General features: G+C 42.3%; 1 long non-coding RNA gene across 11 annotated transcripts in view; it reads left to right on the top strand.

Moving 5' to 3' along the window:
- The window catches only part of LOC121819090 (uncharacterized), a 78,203-nt gene that overhangs the window by 54,441 nt on the left and 3,330 nt on the right, over positions 1-20,432 (top strand). For 10 of the 11 annotated variants that reach the window (XR_009600208.1, XR_009600214.1, XR_009600213.1 and 7 more), the window contains one exon: positions 1-14,210. This exon is cut by the window's left edge. This is a non-coding gene — a long non-coding RNA (uncharacterized LOC121819090). The other variant, XR_009600206.1, reaches the window with a different exon arrangement.

The following is a 20,432-nucleotide window of genomic DNA, read 5'->3' as shown; positions in this document are numbered from 1 at the left end:
CAGACAGAAATGTATTTAAGAGACTTTGAACAGATAAATATCTATCCTAGGGATGTAAATGGAATTTTTTTCCCCCCTAAGGGAGCCCTAAATATATTTCAGCTGGTTCATTTGCATGAGTCATTTACGTTGATTTCCATGAACCATTCCTGGGTCTCTATTCTCCATATAACCCTTGACTTAACAAGATATCTCTCTCTCTGCCCTGTTCCCCCTTCCCTCTCTCTTCCCCCTATTTATCATTTATTCCATTCATATTGAATGTCTACTCTGGGAATGACTCTGTGAAGGCATCATGGGAATCTCTGAGAAATAAATGCAGAGTCTCACCCACAACAATTTACCGTCTTCTGGGGGAGAGCATGGGCCTAAGGAAAGGTGAAATGACAAGAGGTGTTTATAAAGTGCCATGCAGGGCAGTGTCAGTGAAGGATAGTAATAGCTGGAAGTGTGGGTCATGGTGGTGGCAGTAGCAGCATCCGAGTACCCCACCAATGTCAGGCTCCCTGTGTATGTTTTCCCTCTTTATCCTCAACAAACTTTTGAAAGAGATTATCCCCATTTACTTAATTCTGGAACATTGAACTCAGTATTCCCACTGACTCAGGTTCACTTGAGTTGAAAATTCAGCTTCATCTCATTGGGACGCACTGTCACTGGTGTGCCAGCATAGACGTGTTCCCTATGGATCTCGTCTTCCTGGAGGACGTGACCCATTTATCAAGCATCTGCTACTTGCCAGGCACTTGCTAGATCTATTCTGTCATTTGAAGAATGAGAAAAGTGGGCCCTAGACAGGTTCAGTAACTTGCCCAAAGGCACATCGTAGGTGAGTGATAAAGCCAGGATGTGGACCCAAGTGGGCTGATTCCCAGCACGACGCTGTCTGCTCTGCACCGGGCTGGGTTTTATAACCTATTGCTGGGCAGGACGGGAGGTCTTTTCACTCCTTTCAGCATGACATGGAAAGAAAACACATTCAACAAGTTGTTTCATGAAGTGTGATAAGTATTTTGATAGGGGAAGTAGAAATGCTGTGGGGACACAGGAGGAAAGAGTTTCTAACCTGAACAAGAAAAACAAAATAAATTCTTCCTCAAGGAAATCATAGTTAAGCTGAACCCTGAGGGAGGAGTAGAAGATAACCAGATGAGGGAGATGGGAGCACGTCCACAGAATCATAGCCGCCAGCCTTCAATCAGCAGTGGCTTCAGAAATAAGTCAGCTGCGTGCACCACCCTCTTCACGTAGGTCGCCACTAGGTCCAGGCCCCAGCTGCATTCAGATGTTGACTCAGATGTCACGTCTCCTTAAGGTCTTTCCTAACCACCCTACTTAAAATATTACCACAGCCCCCAGCCTTCCCAGCCTCTTTCCATGGCATCTGGTTTCCTCAGTGGCCTCCATATAACTTACCACATCTTATTTATTCATTGCTTTTGATTGTCCATTTCTTCCCATTGGAATACATGCTTTATGCAGGCAGATTTTTTTTTTTTCCTCACTGTGTTTTGTTCATGGGTGAGTCTTAAGAACTGAGAACAGTGTTTATAGCATGGTGGGCTCTCCATAAATACTTACTGGATGCACGTCGAGATATTCACTTGTTCCTGATTTCATGACCACTGTGTCCTGTGAATCAGAGAAGCTCACTCAGGCGATCTTGCTGAAATCTTCCTGATGCCCTTAGTGTGCCATGCTGTATTCTAGATAGCTTGGGAGCGGCCAGGCAGTGCGGTGGGCGGGCACCTTTCAGCAGGGTACTCCTTGCTCCACAAAGTCTACATACAGATCACTCACAGAATTTTCTCTAACTTTGTGTGGAGCCAAGAATCTTAGTGTTCATTTCCACCCATCACCTGAGCACTCTCCTTTCCAGTTTCTTCCTCTGCAGAAACATGTTTCTAGATCTCTGCTTAGTCCCCTGAAGCTCACCCCTGGGAAATATTTCTGTGCCATGATATTTATTATACCAAAATTTAACTTTTCCCTTTCTTATTTTCACTTATCTGGTAAGACCTTTGAGTTTTGGTGACTGAAAATGTTTATATTTAAAAGAGTGTACTATCAACAATATTTGGCATAGCAGAGTTACCAGATAGATCCTGTTTTGTCTAAGTTTACAGCTTCTTTTATTCTCTTAGATAGGCTAGCTTACTTTACAAACATGGGCTGACAGTTTCTTGCTCTTTTCTGTCCAGGTGGAGGAATTCAAGCAGAGAGCCCAAAGCCTGTGTGCAAAGAGCTCATGATTGCAAAGGAATCCAAGGACCTTAGAGATGAGAGTTACTCATTTTATGAGAGAGAAAAACAGAGAGAGAGAGACATAGAAAGTATCCAAATGTAACAAGTACTGTATGGTCGTTGTCTGACCAGGAAACTGCAGAGCAAAGCTATTACTCCTTTACCATTCCTGCATGGAAGTTTCATGGAGGTTTGAAATTCTGTTGCTCTGGTGATGTACTGCTGCTGCTGCTGCTAAATCACATCAGTCGTGTCCGACTCTGTGTGACCCCATAGACGGCAGCCCACCAGGCTCCTGTCCCTGGGATTCTCCAGGCAAGAACACTGGAGTGGGGTGCCATTTCCTTCTCCAATGCATGAAAGGTGATGTACTAACTAATGTGAAAAGATTTTGCTTACAGTTACTGTGTGACCTTTGGGGATAGTTTGTAGAGTCACTGGTTAACTAGGTCAACTCTATCCATATGGTATCATTATGGTCATTATGCCCGGAGGGGAATAGCAAACTAGAAATCAAAGCTAGAAAGAAAAGTATTGAGGTAACATTTAGTCTCTGCCTGCCTGAGGTGACCTGAGCTTCTGCACAGTGGCAGCCATACCTAGAATAGGCAAGGAAGGCCAAGGTCAGAACAGCAAACTGCTCCCTGCTACTACTTCCCTACTAACCTCACTCGAGATCTTAGATATAAAACAAGCTTGGTTTTCAATTTTCCCAGCTGCAGAAGCATCAACTTAAGCCTCCTTTTAGAAGGTCTGCGTCTTGTTTCTCCAATATTACTTCAGAAAAAAAGCAGATCATTTATAAGTCTTTTAATCAACCCATTAGATGTTTTCCTTGGTATCTGAACAGACAATTACCATGAATTCCTGAAGGCCAAATACATAATTGTGAACAAAATATTGAAGACAGTTTCAGGTTTCATAACTTGAATTTGGGGATAATTGTTTCCATGTGTTTCCTGCTGATGAATCAACCTATAGTCTTTTAATAGGTTGATTTAAAACATTTTTTTTTTCTTTTCACAGTTTTGTTTTTCTATTACATACGTGTTTCTCTTTATCCCACATGAAATATTCCGTTCTCCAAGAGAATTCATGAATGGGAAAGAAGAGAGGACAAAGCAATGAAGTGCTGAGCATGGAGTCAGTCGGGGCAAATTCTAAGGCCGTTCACACAGGAAGGAACAACAGGGGTGGAGTGTGGGCCTGGTGCTAGCACATGGTGGCTGAGTCATGTGGGGACTAGGGTTCCACACTGGGATCAGAAGCTCTTGGCAGATTAGCGAGAGTTTATCTGTGTTTTCTGAAGTCATTGGGATGCCTAAACCACGCCCTCTAATCACACAACAATATCACATCCCATGACTCAACTGTTAAGACTCTTTTTGATTCATGATCATTATTGCCCCATAAAGATCATTTCCTGAACTGTTTATAGTTTAGAAAAAGGCTTGCAAGAAGGTTGAATAGTACAAGGTAGCTTCTAGAGTTAGTTACTTCATTCAGCATCCACGTATGGAATACCTGATATGTATTGGCCCTGTTTGGTTTTTTTTCCTAGGAACTAGAGATAGTAATGGGTCCCCTATCCATGAAGCTTACGTCCTAGTGGTGGGTGGGGAGTGGCGCAGATGGACAGGCGGCAGATAAGCCAATAAGCAAATATGGTGATTTCTGATGGTAATGTTTACCGAGGAAATAGACCTTGGAGTTATGATTGCAAGTGATGAGAATGAGGTGGAGGTGGGGGAATTCCAGGCAGAGGGAACCGAATATGCAAAAACCCAACAGCAGACAACAGTGACTTCCATCCTTGATTCATCAGCCTCAAAGGGTTTCTGGGAACAGTGGGAGAAGTTCGGACACCACCAGGGCCCTCCTGTGAGTCGTTTCACATCAAGGGAAGTACAAGTGCCCCAGGCAGCCTGGCCTCAGCTAAGTACAAAGACCATGGAAAGAGGTCAATGGAAATTCACCCATGTCCACTTCTTCATTTTACTAACTTCACCTCTCCTTTTAGCTCTAGCCACTTCAGAAAAAAAAAACAACAAACAAACAAACTCTTCTTTAGGGCAGCTGCATACACAGTCCCCGGGGAAATGCCGAATAAAAGTGTTTGAGGAACTTGTGTAAATAATTGTGTGAAGTGATACCATAATTACACTGGGTTTAGATAAAATGCTTCATTAGGGGATGGTGCAGAGAAGGCAATGGCACCCCAGTCCAGTACTCTTGCCTGGAAAATCCCATGGGCGGAGGAGACTGGTGGGCTGCAGTCCATGGGGTTGTGAAGAGCTGGACATGACTGAGCGACTTCACTTTTCACTTTCGTGCATTGGAGAAGGAAATGGCAACCCATTCCAGTGTTCTTGCCTGGAGAATCCCAGGGACGGGGGAGCCTGGTGGGCTGTTGTCTATGGGGTCGTACAGAGTTGGACACGACTGAAGCGACTTAGCAGCAGCAGCAGCAGCAGGGGATGGTGAGCTAGAGTCCATTAAGCCAATGATCTCAATGGGGGTGATCCTTCCTCACCCACAGGGGACATCTAGCAAAACTGAAGATCATTTTAACTCATAACTTGAGATATCAGGTATCTAGTGAGTAGAGGCCAGAGAGGTTTCTGAACATGCAACAGTGCACTGGACACGCCCCACACGATTACCTGATCCAACACTAAGCGCTGAACTGGGGTTGTTCTAGTTCTTCTTGCTACCGTGAATTTAATCCTCCACACCAGTCTTCCAGGGTTTCAGGGTACAGAGGAGGTTAGGCACTTCTGAAAATTGCTAATCTTCTAGGTCTATCATGTATGCGTGCTTAGTTGCTCCAGTCAAGTCTGCCTCTTTGCGATCTTATGGACCGTAGCCTGCCAGACTTCTCTGTCCATGGGGTTCTCCAGGCAAGAATACTGGAGTGGGTTGCTGTACCCTCCTCCAGGGGATCTTCCTGACCCAGGGACAGAACCCACATCTCTTACGTCTCCTGAATTGGCAGGCGGGTTCTTCACCACTAATGCCACCTAAGAAGCCATCATTGGGGTTCCAGTCCCAGCTCTGCATCTTACTGGATGTGTAACTAAATGCGTACATGAGACCTTGGCAAGTCACTGAATTTCTGCCTTTCCGTTTCTTTTAGTTGTAGGATGGAGATAATGCGAGTCATAAAGTGACTTTGAGGAAAAAGTAAAGTGATGTATTTGATTATTAATGAAGTCTGGCATACAGTGATTGCTCAATACACGTTAAATATTGTGTGTGTGTGTGTGTGTGTGTGTGTGTGTGTGTGTGTGTGTGTGTTGCAGTTGCCTGGTTTCTGGGAATGTGATTGGTAAATATCAGGAGAGTAGTGTGGGGATCATTTACTCAATATGTACCATCCCCCAATTCAAGTCCATCCCTTCATTGATTAGCTGCTTCATGCCAGGCATTCTGCTGGGGATTTAGGGATGGATGACAAATATGAAGTAGATAGACATTGTGAACGTTTTCTCCCTGGGTACAGCTACGTGACGACCCTGGAGAAAATCATTAGACATATTTGTCTTTCCCTTGAAAAGAGAACTGATGTTTTCAAGCCTCGCTAAAACATCTTGTCTATTTGACCAGAGATCAAATTGCCAACATCCACAGGATCATGGAAAAAGCAAGAGAGTTCCAGAAAAACATCTACTTCTGCTTTATTGACTATGCCAAAGCCTTTGACTGTGTGGATCACAATAAACGGTGGAAAATTCTGAAAGAGATGGGAAAACCAGACCACCTTACCTGCCTCTTGAGAAATGAGTATGCAGGTCAGGAAGCAACAGTTAGAACTGGACATGGGACAACAGACTGGTTCCAAATAGGAAAAGGAGTACGTCAAGGCTGTATATTGTCACCCTGCATATTTAACTTATATGCAGAGTACATCGGGAGAAACTCTGGGCTGGAACAAGCACAAGCTGGAATCAAGATTGCTGGGAGAAATATCAATAACCTCAGATATGCAGATGACACCACCCTTATGGCAGAAAGTGAAGAGGAACTGAAAACCCTCTTGATGAAAGTGGAAGAAGAGAGTGAAAAAGTTGGCTTAAAGCTCAACATTCAGAAAACGAAGATCATGGCATCCGGTCCCATCACTTCATGGGAAATAGATGGGAAAACAGTGGAAGCAGTGTCAGACTTTATCTTTTTGGGCTTCAAAATCACTGCAGATGGTGACTGCAGCCATGAAATTAAAAGACGCTTACTCCTTGGAAGAAAAGTTATGACCACCCTAGATAGCATATTCAAAAGCAGAGACATTACTTTGCCAACAAAGTTCCATCTAGTCAAGGCTATGGTTTTTCCAGTAGTCATGTATGGATGTGAGAGTTGGACTGTGAGGAAGGCTGACACTGAAGAATTGATTCTTTTGAACTGTGGTGTTGGAGAAGACTCTTCAGAGTCCCTTGGACTGCAAGGAGATCCAACCAGTCCATTCTGAAGGAGATCAGCCCTGGGATTTCTTTGGAAGGAATGATGATAAAGCTGAAACCCCAGTATTCTGGCCACCTCATGCGAGGAGTTGACTCATTGGAAAAGACTCTGATGCTGGGAGGGATTGGGGGCAGGAGGAGAAGGGGACGACAGAGGATGAGATGGCTGGATGGCATCACTGACTCGATGGACGTGAGTCTGAGTGAACTCCGGGAGTAGGTGATGGACAGGGAGGCCTGGCGTGCTGCGATTCATGGGGTTGCAGAGAGTTGGACACGACTGAGCGACGTAACTGAACTGAACTGTGTCATTGTACCACTAGCTAAGCCTGAAGCATTATTCAAACTGAACTTAAATTATCTTTGGTACCTGCCAGAAGGTTTATTAGACAGTTTCTGGGGACTAATCCCTAAATCCTCCAGAGAAAAAAGAACCAACAGGATGTGCATACATGTAGAAAGAGATTTATTTCAAGGAATTGACTCCCATGGTTATGGAGGTTAGCCAGTCTAAAGTCAGCAGAGTAAGTTGGCAGGCTGGAGATTAAGGAAGGGACACTATTGCAGATGAGGTCCAAAGGCTACCTGTTGTCAGAAATTCTTCTTCTTTGGAGAGGGTCAGTCTTTTGTTCGGAGAAGGCAATGGCACCCCACTCTAGTACTCTTGCCTGGAAAATCCCATGGACGGAGGAGCCTGGTGGGCTGCAGTCCATGGGGTCCCGAAGAGTTGGACACTAATGAGTGACTTCACTTTTCACTTTCACGCATTGGAGAAGGAAATGGCAACCCACTCCAGTGTTCTTGCCTGAAGAATCCCAGGGACGGGGGAGCCTGGTGGGCTGCCGTCTATGGGGTCGCACAGAGTCGGACACGACTAAAGCGACTTAGCAGCAGCAGCAGTCTTTTGTTCTAGTTGGGCCTTCACCTGATTAGATGAGGCCCACCAACACTATAATGGTCTGTTTCACTTAAAACCCATCACTGAAAATGACCATCTCTTTCAAAGACACCTTTACAGAAAAGTCCAAAATAATTTTTGACCACATATTTGGTCATCATGGCCCAGCCAAACTGACACAAAGAATTAACTCTCACAGTCAAGAAGGCAATGTGGTCCAATACTGGTCCAGGAAGTGTTTGAAACCGCCTAGGTTTCAAAAGCACTGCTACCTCTAAAGTGTCTCTGTCAGATGTATGCTTGGAGGAATAGGCCAAGTGGCAACACTGACTTTTCAATTGCACATGTTATCTGGCAGAAGAAACATCACAAAAGGAGCCAGCTCCCTTTTTCTAGAACACTGGAGAGCCTCTGGTTTTCTCATGGGCAGACCAAGGTCCCACCTTTTATTAATGTCATTCTATACGGCATTTTTTTCTGTGATTTTTGTCATAGCTGGAAAGGAACAAATCTTCTTTGTGTTTGGATAGTTTTCTTAGATTCTGCCATCTTTTCGAAGCTTATTGATATGGATAAGTTGAAACCTCATTGTCATATTTGTATCTCTTACTCTCTTAGAATAGTGATTTAGGAGGCTCAACCCTTAACAGGAAATTTCTCCGAGGAAATTGAGCAGAGATATGAAAAATAAATTGTCGTTTGTTTATCATCAAATTCATTCCCCTTTAATAAATTTTGCATTAGAAGCTGCCAAATCCAGTCTCAGCTTCCTGTTTCTCCTGCAACCTGGATACAAAAGTGTTTTATTCAACCACCCCTCCTAGTGATTGACTCCTTGCCAGGAACTCCCAGCATGCACTGCCATCTGTTCACCTCTCAGCTGCTTGAATCCACTCCCCTTTCTAAATTAATTCTAATATCTTTTCTTCCAAATGCCAGTCCTTTGCCTAGGTTTTTTTTTTTTAGGCAACAGTTTACTCCAACCTGAGACAAAGTATTGGCTCCATCCACTACTCTCTAGGAGGAAACAACAGCAACACAACAAAGAAACCCAACTTGTCTCAATGGATGTATAGCTCAAATAAGTTACTTAAAAGCAGTGCTGCAATCTTGAAGTGTGTATCCCTAACAGAATATCTGAGTCTAGTTAGGTTCTTTGATACCAGGCTTGAATTGAAGGACCCTTTAGAGCCAAATTCTGTTTTTCTCTTCTTCAACTGCTGCTGGATCATCCAGGCATAAAAGTCCTTAGTGCAAGCCTTTGGGGGAGAAACGCTCCTAGGTCAATAGTTATTCTTGTAGAAACTAACTCAACATTGTAGAGCAACTATACTCCAACAAAATTAATCAAAAAATAAAGTTATTCTTTATTTTTAAATAGTTAAAATAGTTCTTCTTTAACTTTCTTTCTACTTGGCTCTTGGGTAGAATTAGCCACTTACTGTTATGTTGGAAGTTTCTTGTGAACACCTCTTTGGAAATTAGGAAAGACTGGATTCAAGGATGGAGAAGGAAATGGCAACCCACTCCAGTATTCTTGCCTGGAGAATCCCAGGGATGGGGGAGCCTGGTGGGCTGCCGTTTTTGCGGTCGCACAGGGTCGGACATGACTGAAGCGACTTAGCAGCAGCAGCAGGGTTCAAGGAGGAGGAGAAGATGGAGGGAAAACCTATTCTCAAATATTTCTCTATCCTTTGAAGATGCCATGTGAATAAAGGAGTGAGAGGAAAGATGTGTGGTTGCAGGAGGTGACCTTGAGAAAATCCAAGTGTATTTATTTGCTAGGACTGCCATAAGAGAGTAGTTGGTTTAAACAACAGACCTGGAGACTAGAGTCCAAGCTGAAGGTGCCAACAGGGTTGACTTCTTCTAAGAGCGGTGGGGCTTCTCCGGTGGCTGAGTAAAGAATCTGCCTGCCAATGCAGGAGATGCTGGTTTGATCCTCGGGTTGGGAAGATCCCCTGGAGAAGGAAATGACAACTTACTCCAGTATTCTTGCCTAATAAATCCCATGGACAGAAGAGCCTGGCGGGCCACAGTCCATGGGGTCGCAGAGTTGGACATGATTTAGCAACTAAACAACAACAGCAGCAAAGGCTGTGTGAGAGAATCTGTTCCCCTCCTGCCTCCTGGTTTCTGAGGATTTGCTGGTCATATATAGTCTTCCTGGGCTTAGGCATGCTTCATCCTGAATTCTGCCTTCATAGTCACATAACTGTCGCCCTGTGGGCCGCCTTGTCTCTGTATCCACATTTCTCCTCTTTCACGAGGGCACAGTCATATTGGAGTAGGGCCCCACCTCATGACCTCACCTTAACGTGATCATCTGCGGCCCCATGTTTCCAAATAAGGTTACATTCACAGGTATTGGAGGTTAGGACCTCAACATCTTTGGGAGAGAACCATTCAGCTTATAACACTTGGATTGACTGGAGGTGGAAAAATCCATTTTCTTCTTCTGTACCGAACTTCGATACGGAAGTTTCGGGGCTGTGCGTGAACGTTGCCTGTTGCTCACCGTCACAACTCACCAGTGCAAAGGCTGTTCTTTTCCACCTGTCTTGTGTTTATGTTCTCCTAAATAAGATTGCATATTGCTTTGTTACTAGCAGTGTAACTTTCTCCAAGGGAACGACTGTGTATGGTTTTGGAAAAGATGAATGGAATGAAATTTTCCATTTCAAGTATGAGAAATTGATCCAAACCATATAGTACTTCAGCAAGTAAGAACTGCTTTTAGATTCTTGCTAGCTGTTCTTTCACTCACAATTCCCCATCTCCGTCCCATGCAGGCATTCACATAATTCTAAAGCACACGCATGCATCTGCGTGCAGACAGACAGACAGACACACACACACAGAAAGTATGGTTTCCCAAAAGAAGACCTTGCTTTGGTCTGAAACAAGGCTACCCAAACAAGGTATTCATTTTCATTCCTCTGATGTAAAAGATTTCTTTTATCTTTTTTTTTTTCTGTTGTCTGTTTGGTTTTGTGTGTACGTGCGCGTGTGCACGTGTGTTTTATTACCCTCCACTGGTAGGTGATCGTCTCTTAGATGCCCAACCAGCTGTCTGCCGGCAGTAGAGGAAAAAGATAAACCCCTACTGGTTTCCCCCAGAGAAAACCTGCTTTATCTCAAGGAGCCGAGCTGCCAGGTGGGGTTGAGTAAACTCTGGGGTTACGATACAGTTGAGGCACAAAGTTCACCACCAACGTAAACCAGCCAGCCCAGTTCTGCTTTTTAATGTGCTCTAAACTGACAGAACTGAGCAATGTAAACAAGGGTGAAGCAATAGCTTCAGGAGCAAAAGGGGCCGAGATCTATTGACGACTAGTGGGTGAATTGGCTGCTTTAGCATCCTTATGCTTGGAATACCATTTTGTTAACTTGCCCACAAAACTTACTAGGAAATTAAGGCTGAGAGGGGAGAAGGTATGTGGAAATTTTAAGAGAGAAATTGTCCGTTGCCTGCTGGGCTTACAGAGTTAGAAGGACTTTATTATTAGAGCAACCACTTCAACCATCTTGCCTTACTTAGGCGAGGAAACTGACACTCGGGTAAATTAAATGCATGGGGCTGTATGCTTTAACGCAAAGTTTTGGGACCTTGGGTCGGTGTCTCTAACTTTGTAAATGGAGATACTAATAGGTGAACACTGTAGGTGATGGGTTGTTATGGGCCTTTAATGAGAGAGCACGGTCTGCGTTCCTAATGTGTCACCTTGTGAGCTACCTTTCCTCCTTAGGCCGGGATTACTCAGCTAATTAGTCCCAGAAGAGGGACTTGACATCATTTCTTAGCTGGATGTTTTACCTTTGCCTGTGTTACCTCAGCTAAGAAGCACATGATTTTGGAAATCCCCAGAAGAATGAGCTCTACGGTTAAATGAAAAAGCTCTTTCCAAATAGTTGTTTCCAGCGGCTCCACCAGCAACTTTCGCCAGAGCTGTTAATAATTAACCAAGGGGAGTGACTGGATGGAAACTTATCCAGGCCTCTCCAACGTGTTGTTTGCCAGAAACGGCGTGAGAGGCAGCCAAAAGAAGGATGAGAGGAGAAAGCCAGGGGCCTGTGAAAACACGTGTGTGATCGAACGTCCTGGCTCTTGGACAGATGGAGCCGTGAGACACAGAAGCACTTTCTCCATTTGTGTGTTTACGGGTTCAGGACCTCATTTCAGATCCAGAAGAGTGGACCAAGGCTCTCGGTTTTCTCAGTGGTGTTTACTTACTCGATAGATAAAACTGATTAGTGACTTTCTGCAGCTTTATCTGAATCCCAGTCACTGTTTTGATGCTGTGACCTTAGTAAGGGATCACATACAGTGGGTTTTGGAAGAGAATGGGGACGAATGGAGGGAGCAGGAGAGAAGGAGTGTGTTTGAGCATCAGGCATTGTTGTCCATGCTCTGGTGCTTGGCAATGCTGCATCGAGACCGGAGGTCAAAGAATGCTTAAGCTAGATACAAAAATAGAAGAAGAACCGAGGACCCCTGACTTCTCTCTAAAACACCAGTGAAGAAATTGTTCAGTGCCAGTGGTGGGCTGCCAGGTGAAGCCTGTGTCCCTAACTTTGCTCACTTTCACTGTTTAGTTCCACTGAGCAGTTGGTAACATGGCTATGTCACTGGAAGCTGTCTTTTCTCAGGAATGATCAGACGCTTGTCCAACAATGTCAAAGTAAGGCCAGATCGTTTTCCCACCCAGTTTCAGAATGAGAGGTCAAAGTGCTCCAGGTGATGTGAATTGATAGCCACCCCAAGTTATCAAACACTCAGAGGCTGTCCGGGCCACCACCGTGCAACAGTTGCTCAATGGTTCCTTGTTGAGCAAATAAGTGACGGAAGAGGCTAATGATGAAGGCCGTTGCCCTTGATTTAGATGACTCACACCAACCTTGACTTGTTGGGCAACTATCCTTTTATTGATGGTAACTTGTTGAATTCCACTTTTAAATCCAGACACTAAAGAAAACAAAGCACTATCACTAAGAAGCAAATGAGATGGATGATTTCATTTGAATTTTTCAAATGTTCAGCTCTCACGTTACAGAAGTTTAAGTGGGACTCCTCTCTTGTTGAAAAGAAAGATATTAATATCTTCACTGTAGGGTTGCTGTGAGGATTAATAAGTCAATACATGCTTAGGACACTGTCAATAGTGAGGGCTCAGTAAGCATTAGGTTTTATATTACCATGTTTGATCTTGCTTTTGAAATAGTTTTTCTTTTCTGGTTATAATTTTTCATGTGCACACATTGTGTAGTTTTGCATAAATACATCCATTATTTCACACATATATTTATCTCTTACTTAGAGAAGTCTTGTTTCTTTCTTTTTTAATTGAAACACAGTTGATTCACAAAGTTGTGTTCATTTCAGATCTACAACAAAATGTTTCAGTTATATATAACTGAATCATTACATACTTTTTCAAATTGTTTTCTTTTATAGGCTATTACAAAATATATATTGAGTATAGTTAGTTTTGTTTTATTCTTGATGTTTAGCCTCGTCTTCCGTCTCTTTTCTCCTTTGCATCCCCTCTGCACCCCTCTCTGGCGTGTAGCTATTGTTAGTGACCTGATGCATGCTTCACATTTTCCCCCTCGCCCATACGATCACATCTATGCATATTATACTTACATGTGTTTGTGGGGGTGATCTGTCTATTTTTTGTTTCATGACCATTGAATAATGCACATTTTCTTTCTCTTGCTATTTTTTACTATTTCTTTGGCTGCTCTGAGTCTTAGTTGTGGCACACGGGATCTTTGATCTTTGTTGTGGCATGTGGGACCTAGATCCCTGACCAGAGATTGAAACCAGCGCCCGCCTGCCCCCCGCACCCCCCCGCCCCCACCGCATTGAGAGCACAGATTCTTAGCCACTGGACCATCCTGTTAGTATCATTTTTCTCATTTATGATGTATGTGTAGAAATTCCCTCCAAAGTGACTGCTCAGTTGTAACTCTTTTTTTTTGGGAGTGGCTACGTAATAACTCATGGTATGGATGAGCTGTAATCTATTTCGATGTTCTCACTGCTGAACATTTACTGGGATCCCTGTCCCCCTCTCCTTTTCTTGCTATGAATAGTATAAGTGTCTTCTTACATTTGTCCCTGTGCTCTGATAATCTTGAAGTGTCAAGAGGAGATTGCAGTGTTGAATGGCACATATAGGTATGTGTTTAATTTTTTATATATGCTGCTAAATGGCTTGTCAAAAAGTTATAACGTAAATTTTTCACAGCAATGTATAAGCAGCAATTTTTCCATATAGCTATCACAAGTAGAGCTTATTGATCATTTCATTTTTTGCCAGTCTGATGGGTATAAATATACATTGTTGGTATTTTAATGTGCATTTCCCTGACTAATTTAATGGGAGCATGTTTTCGTTTTCCATGTGGGTTTATTCCTCTGTGAATGTCTTATTTCTTTATTCATTTTCCTATGAGTTTGTCTACTTTTGTCAATTTGTAAAAACAAAACAAGAACTGTTGTCATCTGTGGTACAAATATTTCCGAAACTATCCTTTGTCTATTTATCTGGTAAGGGAAACTTTCTTTTGTCAAAAAAATATTTTAAATCCTTATATGATCAAATTTGTTGTTGTTATGTTGCTAAGCTGTGTCCGACTCTTTTACGACCCCATAGGCTGTCAATGGGATTTTCCAGGCAAGAATACTGAAGTGGGTTGCTATTTCCTTCCCCAAGGGAACTTCCTGATCTTTTCTTTATAGCTTCTGTATTAGATCAAGAAATGCGTCAGTCAAGAAAGTTGGCTTTCACTGGTGGTTTGTACATATAAGCACATATAATGTGCTAGATTCTCTTGAAAGTATTTTTTTGTACAGTTGGCTTTAATTTGGTCATTTATTTTTGGAGTTGATATAAGACTGGGGTTCAATTTTTTTTAAATGCAGTTGAATAGCTGTGCCATAACCAGTTAAATGCATATATGAATGCATTTGCACATATATATATATTCATATACAAACGGTCCTGACTTACAAGAGTTTGATTTTATGATGGTGCAAAAGTGATATGCATTCAATAGACTCTGGACTTCGAATTTTGATCTTTTCTTGGGCTGGTGATATGTGATCTGATATTTTCTCAAGATGCTGGGCAGCGACGGCAGCTCCCAGTCAGCTCTGTGAACACAGCTGTGAACAATCGATACCCTTACAGCCATTCTGGACCCACACGACCATTCTGTTTTTCACTTTCAGTACAGTATTCAATAAATCACATGAGATATCCAACACCTTATTACAAAACAGGCTTTGTGTTAGATGATTTTGCCAACTGAAGGCTAATGTAAGTGTTCTGAGCACGTTTAAGGTTGGTTAGGCTTAACTGTGATGTTTGGTAGATTTAGTGCATTAAATGCATCTCTGACTTTTATGGCATTTTCAACTAATGATGGGTTTTTCAGGATGTAATCCAATCATAAATTGAGGAAAATCATTATGTATGTGTGTACATATATATATATTTATGTCCATATATGTATAAGTATGTATTGTGTGTGTGTGTGTATCTCCATATAGGTATATCAATAGATATATATCCATGGTGTGTGGGTGTGTGTGCTCAGTGGTGTCCTCTGTCCATGGGATTTTCCAGGCAAGAATACTGGAGTGGGGTATTACTCCAGGGAATGTTCCCGACCCAGGGATAGAACCCATATCTCTTGCATCTCCTGCATTGGCAGATGGATTCTTTACCACTATACCTCCTGAGAAGCCCATTATCCATATATACTATATCTCAAAATATACGTGTGTAAATGTATACACATATTGGTATGTATACGTATACAAAAATGTTTTGATTCTCTGTATAGTTTCACTGAATTCTACTACTACCTGTAGGCCTCATAAAACATTTGATTAAGGATTTGAAGAGAAATCTGAATTAGTTTGAAAAGGAAGAAAGCTACGTTTAAGCCCCCCAGAACCCCAACATTTCCTTTTAAATCTTTTGACCCTGTGACACTATAATTCATCCTCTCTTTTTTCATGAATGTCATTCTTGTACTACTTACCTCTCTGCATTGGAGGCAGACGCTTTAACCTCTGAGCCACCAGGGAAGCCCACTGCTTACCTCTGTTAGCCATCAAATGAGTTTGTTCATGTCCAGTTAGACTCAAAAGAGCCAACACAACCCCTGTCCTCTCATTCTTTCTATAGAAAGCAGCTAGAGAAGCAATAGACTCTCAGATTGGTTGTTAGAGAAGAAATAGTTAATGTATAGTTTTCCTCCTTAACATCTTTCATCACATAACCTATTTTGGTGTTTTGGTACCTGAAACCCCATTTTGCTTATAGCTACATTAAAATGTGAATATTCATTTTGGAGATTTGCTGGCGACAGTTATGCCAGTAAAATCAAAGAGCTACATCCAAGCATTTCAGAAAAGCACAATTAGATGTACTTAGAAATATTTCCTAATAATCTAGGTTTATTTCAACATAAATTCTATATAAAGTCACAGGGGAAAGAAAAGACATGGCAATTTAATTATTTAGCCTAAAATGTAACACGCTGTAACAGTTCTCCTTTATCCAAGGACACCGCGTCTCATACTTGAAAGTGACTAAAGGGCAATGATTCTTTATGAGTTTTCCCTTCGGTGACCTTTATAAAAAGTCTAAGGTAAAGTTCTAAGTCAGGGCATTCCTCCTCCCCCTCACTTCTCTCAAACAAGTATTAGAGAAGTGTCACTTCTACAAATCAAGTCTGGACTCAATGCCAAAGCAATTTTAAGGAACAGGATTTTGTATGCAGATTGTCTAACCCAAGACAACTTTATAGTTCCTAGAACATGCTTTTTCAGTGTTGTTCCTTGTTAAATTTTATTATGTAAAGCAGTCCTTTTCCTCTTTCTTTTTTGTACTTAAATGAGAAAATAGATTTGCTTCTTCTCATCCCAGAAATGTACAGAATCATAGGGTGTTAGAGTTGTCAGGGATATTATAAGCCAGGCAACCTTAGAAATTGTCTTCTTTAAACTCTTGCTGAATGATTCTTTTCCTTTTTTTTTTTTTTAAAGCCCCCAGTTGATTCAAGGAAAGGCAAGATTCTGTGAATGCCTGGACTCTGTTTCATGTTCTACTTCTGTCTTCCTCTGATCTTTGTTTGAATGGCTCTGCCAGGAGGACTTTCCAGGGGGTGGGGTTGTGTGCTCAAACACATGTGAGAATCCACTTGTGCCCTGCGTTTTCTGGAAAGGTGATTTTTGGCAGGGGATTTTTGCTCCATGGAGGGAGAGTGTATGAGCACTTTTTTTTTTTTTCCCTACTCAGCACAACGGTAGTTCCCTGCTGACTGGTTTCTGTTTTGAAGTCACATGGCAAAGGGGATTTCTGTCAATGTTTATTCATTGCACATTCAAATATGACATTCTGATGACCATTCACAGGATCATGTCAGTGTTAGTATACAATTTTTCTGCCAGCAATGGGAAGTTTATTCCCAGAGCTAAAGTTGCTTTATTTGAAAATGCAGGAGGTTTCATGCACATAGGCATATTTTAGAACTTATTTTTTAAAATATTAAATTTATTTAGTTATTTTATTTAAAAATTTTATAAGATGACTTCTTGGCTGAGCCTTAATCGGTACTGTATCGATTAGTGAATACCTTCATGGTACAAGAAGATGATGGATAAAATGACTTTATCTATCACTACCCTAACATAAATTGGAACATTTTTACTCCTGATTGGGGCCCCACCCTGTGGAAAGAGAAACCATCTCTGCTCTATTATATGGGATAAGTGCATGTGACTTGATTTGGCCAATGAACGGAGACTGATGGCCACTTTCTATCAGAGGTTTTCCCAGCTAGCGTGAGGTCCATTACTCTTGCTGTTCACTCTGCCCATAACTGCCTGTGTTCCAGGTAGAGGCTGCTCTGTCATCTGGACCCACCTGTAAACAAAAAGTAGACCAAAGCCCCAGGTGACATGGGACATGAGTAAGAAACCAAGCCATAATACTGTGAGCCCTTGAGATCTTCCATTTATTTCTTCCTGCAACGTAATCTTGGTCCTCCTGACTCACGCAGACTGCATACCAGAAAGAGTGAAGAGAACCTAGGTTCAAATCCTGGTTCTGCCTTTAAATAGTGAGGTGAACTGAACATTTCTAAAACCCCGGTGACCTTCATAACGTGAACGTCAGTTTCCTCAGGAGTGGGTACAATGACCATCACCTTGTGGATCTCACAGGAGATTGATATGAAGCTAAAATGACACTGTTCATGTTATCATACACTGAAAAGAATGATGCCCTTTGTAAATGCAAGGCACTCGGAGTGCTGGATTTTCCATGTTTTCGTGAGTGGCATGTACTAATCTTTGCTGCTTTGTTTATTTACGGCTACAGTGGGTCTTCAATGCTGTGTGCAGGCTTTCTCTAGTTTGAGCTGGGACGGCTCTTCATTGCGATTCAAGGGCTTCTCGCTGCTGTAGCTTTTCTTGTTGTGAAGCAAGGGCCCTATGGCACTCGGGCTTCAGTAGTTGTGGTGCGTGAGCTTAGTTGCTCCAAAGCACGTGGGATCTTCCTGGACCAGGGGTCAAACCTGTGTCTCCTGCACTAGCTGGCAGATTCTTAACCACTGGACCACCAGAGAAGTCCATTATCTTAGCTTTTTTCCAACTTTGAAATAAGTAAACATTCTCAAATGTATCATCCACCCAAGGCTTTATAAACCATTAAGTGCAGACACTTCCATATACCTGTCTGAGAAAGGCACTTCTGACTATAGAAGACCATTCTTTTTAAGCGCCCAGCTTTGAAAAGAGCGCACTTGAAGTAATGTTGAGCCATGGGGATACTTGCTTGGCCAAGATGATCAGCCCGATTACAAGGCCAAACTGCTTCACTTTTGGAGAAAACATTATTAATGATAAGAACACTATTATATTTATTTTACTAGGAAGAATTGGTGGAAAGAACATTAGCTTTAGAAACATAGACCTGGCACTTGGTAGTCATTCAGTAAATATTTATTGACTAAATGACCAAATCAGTTCAAATCTCATCAGCAATTTCTGGCTATGTGATTTTATGCAAGACATTTAACCTCTCTGAGTTTCCAATTGTTCACTTGCAACCTACAAAATAATAATCTCCTTATAGGGCTTTTTTTTTTTTAAAGGATTAATGAAGTGGTTGACGTATGAGATCTCTCAAAGTGCTCAGTAAAAATTTAATAAGCATGAAAGTTAAGTTGATTAGCTATGCTATGTCCTAGAGTGCGTAGCCAGCTTGTAGAAAAAAGAGTGGGCTTTTGATATTGTTTGCTATGTTCCATTAACGAAGTCTTGAGATTCCTTTTGAAAAAATCAATTCCATTTTGATAAGACCACGCTTTCTTTGCCACAGAAGCAGTACCATATGTGTGCACCTGAGGAAAGCATTTAAAATGCTTTTGACATGCAAAGGCTTGCAGGGCACTGCTTTGGAAAAGCTCTCCTAACAAAAGGAACCACACTGCCTCCTATTGCCTGGTTTCTGGATTGGTTTTCCATCTCTTTATGGCACCGCCTTTATCTCTCAGGGCCTGGTATCTGCCTCTTTAACACACTTGCAGGTCCCTGAAGGGCCCTTCTGTAGATGTCCTTAGGAACTTCCATCGGCAAACATAGGGTGCGAGGCAAACTTTTAAAGGATCCGCATCAACCAAAAGGGAGGAGAGGAGGAGCCAACGACATACATGATGACTTCCTAGGTATTTAGCACTCAAGTAATCCTGGTAGCAGCTCTTTGCAGTCAATGGCTTTATTTATGTATTTCAATGGTGATTTAAAAGCAAGGACCTCAAAGTACAAAGAGGTTCAGGAATCTGCCCAAAGTCATACAGTCGGTAAGTGGTATGGCTCAAAATTGAACACAAATCTGTTTAGTTCCAAAATCATGTTCTTTCCTGGCCATTACCTTGCCTCACTCTTTACTGACATCTCCCTACCTCTATGCATGGTGCAACGAAGACGTTCAGAAAGCACGGTGTGTTGTGGAGAGAGCCATCTGAGCTAGAGAACCTGGCTTCTCACGCTGATAAAGTCATTTACTACCTATGAACTCTTGAGCAGTTTACTTATCAACTCTGTATCTCAAGGGCTTCATTGCTCAAGAGAGAAAAGTCATCCCTTTCTGGCAATGTCAGCGAGAAAACTAGACACAGTGTAAGCAGACCGAGTGCCTGGCATAGAGGCCCTTCCGTCAATGAAAGCTACTGGTGCCATTATTGTCCTTAAACGAAGCCCTGAATAGGATGATTCACTCTACAAAGCTGTACTGGGTGAGTGTTCAGCGGGTGGTATAGATACGATGCAGATTTGAAAGGTTGTGCAAGAGAGATTATTTCTTGCTTGAAGAACTGTCCAAGAGTGAAGCCTAGACAGTCACAGGAGTGCAGATTCCACAATGGTAGAAATTGTGCCTGCCTTTCTTTTCCTTCACAGTATTTCTCTAGGGCTGAGGACAACAGGTTTGAGCACTAAGTGGATACTCCTTTAAAATGTATTGAATGATTGAATGAAAGTTGATCCTTGATAATGGATTTTGAAGGGGCAGTGAAGTGAAAGTCACTCAGTTGTGTCCGACTCTTTGAGACCCCATGGACTATACAGTCCATGGAATTCTACAGGCCGGAATACTGGAATAGGTAGCCTTTCCCTTCTCCAGGGGATTTTCCCAACCCAGGAATCAAATTGGAGTCTCCTGCATTGCAGGCGGATTCTTTACCAACTGAGCTACCAGGGAAGCCTGAAAGAGACTGGAGGGGAAAGCAAAAGGTGATTTTAAAAG

This window comes from Ovis aries, chromosome 3 (assembly GCF_016772045.2).
Source record: "Ovis aries strain OAR_USU_Benz2616 breed Rambouillet chromosome 3, ARS-UI_Ramb_v3.0, whole genome shotgun sequence".
In the NCBI taxonomy this organism is placed as follows: domain Eukaryota; kingdom Metazoa; phylum Chordata; class Mammalia; order Artiodactyla; family Bovidae; genus Ovis; species Ovis aries.
Note: the sequence above shows the minus strand (reverse complement) of the source record. Positions and strands in the feature narration are given on the sequence as shown.